Raw genomic sequence first — 2,346 nt, 5'->3', positions numbered from 1 at the left:
ATTGACATTACTTTTTTAACCATATTAAATTTATTTTTTCTTGTATGTGTCTCCTGCTTGCAACATATATTTGTATCTTTCTCAAGTTCATATCACCAACATATGCACAGATAATTTCTCTGGTTAATTCTATAAATGATTAAGATAATTCATTAGACTGTCAACTCATGAAGGTCTTCCCCTCACCATTTTGTTTACTGTTTTATCTATGGTTTTTAGTATAGTGCATGATCTGTAGCAGAGGCTCAGTACATATTTATTATCAGGATAAATAAATCTGAGCATGTTGAGTTGTGCTATTTTCAGAGAGAAACCTTGTACTCCAAATTCTAGGAGCAGCTTGCTATATAATTCTGCAGGTAGTAGTTCCACTGGGTCCATAGTATCTTATGTAGCATCGCAAGTACAGAGTTCTCAAAACTAGGTCAGAAACTCAGCAGCTTGTTTGTCTTTGTTTACATGGACTAGAGTTCACTTAACAGGCCCAATATTTTTGCTTTGGCTTTTGGCAGCAGAGGTATGAAGATGGTTGTATTGCCAATTACCTACTGTCCTTAGTGACCAGTATAACCCCCACACTACAAAGTACACATTTCAGACACTGTTAGCTTTGCTACTTACCTCATCTCCAAAGCCAGAAAAAGTATGATGTACAAAACATCCAAAATATTAACCCAAACCAAAGTTTGTTCCCCTTTATTTTTTAGTTTATGGTCTTGACATCAGTTGCTTGATCTATTAAAACAACCTCCTGATTGGTCTTATCACTAAATTTATTTTTTTGACCAATACGTTGCCTCCATTTTCATATGACTGTCAGAGTTTTCAAAGATTTTTTTCCAAAACATCAAATTTATTTTATTTTATTTATTGATTTGAGAGAGAGGTGGTGGGGGAGAGAGGGGAGGGGAGAGAGAGAGAGAGAGAGAGAGAGAGAGAGAGAGAGAGAGAGAGAGAGAGAGAGAGTAGTTGTTGTTCCACTTATTTATGCATCCATTGGTTGACCCCTATATGTGCCCTGACTGGGGATCAATCCTGCAACCTTAGCATATGGGGATGACACTCTAACCAACTGAGTTACTCAGCCAGAGCTTAAAAAAAAAACCAAAAAAAAAAAACAGATTTTAAAATAGCCAATTTCTTTGTCTGAAGGATAAAATACAAATTTCTTATTTTAATTTTGTGAAGTAATTTACAATCTAACACTAACTCATCACTCCAGTCTTGTCTCTAGGCATAATCCAAATTTCTCCTCCCCTTCTTCACATTAAGTCTTGAAGTACATTGAGTAATTATGCTGTCTTTCAGGGCTAAACCCCTAAAATGTTATTTCTCTCCCTCTTCATTTGGCAAGTACCTAATCATTCTTCAAGATTTGGCTAACATGTTTCTTTCTGTGAGGGTAGATTGAACTTCAAGAAAAAAATTGAAAATGAATAAATAACAAATTTATATTGCTATTAAAAGTATTTTAAGTTTCAAAAGTTATTCATTTGTATAATATCCATAAAACATAACTTGAAGTTCTAATGAAAATCATTACCATTAAATAAAACATTAAGTATGCTCTATGGCTAATATGAATTTTATATCATAGTATTTATTTCCCATTATATTCTGTCAGTGTTTCTGCTGATAGACTTGGTATCTTTGGTAAATTATTCCAGTAGTCAGCTTTAATAAGATTATACCAATTAATATGGCTATCTTACTTAGAAATATAACATGAAATTTGTAGTCTGTAATTTCTGAATGGTGCAATATTTAATTAGCAATTTTTAGTACTTCACTGTCAGCTTAGCATTGTATTGCAAAGTTAATTGCTGGCACTGGAACTATTAGAGAAACAACATTTTGAAAAAAAAAAAAAACACACTGTATAATGACATGTAAGTTGTGAATTCGAATTTTGCACTCTTCCAGTATATCAATGAGCATAGGTAATATTTTGGTAACATGATTGCATCTGTAACATGGAAAAGTTTCTTTTAATAAATTAAGGATTTATGTAGAATATTTTAAAAAACAGGTATATTTTCCCCTTATACCTTAGTTTAATTATATATATACACGTGTGTGTGTGTGATATTAATTTCTGGGACATGGGTCTTTTTAAGCCTTCAGATTTGGACTAAAACATTGGCTCTTCTTGGGTCTCAAACCTGCTGGCTCTCAGAGTAGAATTTACACCATTGGCTTCCCTGGTTCTAAGCTTTCTGACTTGGGTTGCAACCATGCATGTCAGTTTTCTTGGGTCTCCAGATTACTAACTGCAGATCTTGGGGCTTCTCAGTCTCCATAATTAAGCAAGCCAATTACTTATAAAGTCTCACATCTCTCTATCTC

This window comes from Furipterus horrens, unplaced genomic scaffold (genome assembly GCF_987537825.1).
Source record: "Furipterus horrens unplaced genomic scaffold, mFurHor1.1.pri manual_scaffold_10, whole genome shotgun sequence".
In the NCBI taxonomy this organism is placed as follows: Eukaryota; Metazoa; Chordata; class Mammalia; order Chiroptera; family Furipteridae; genus Furipterus; species Furipterus horrens.
This window is presented reverse-complemented; position numbering follows the sequence as displayed.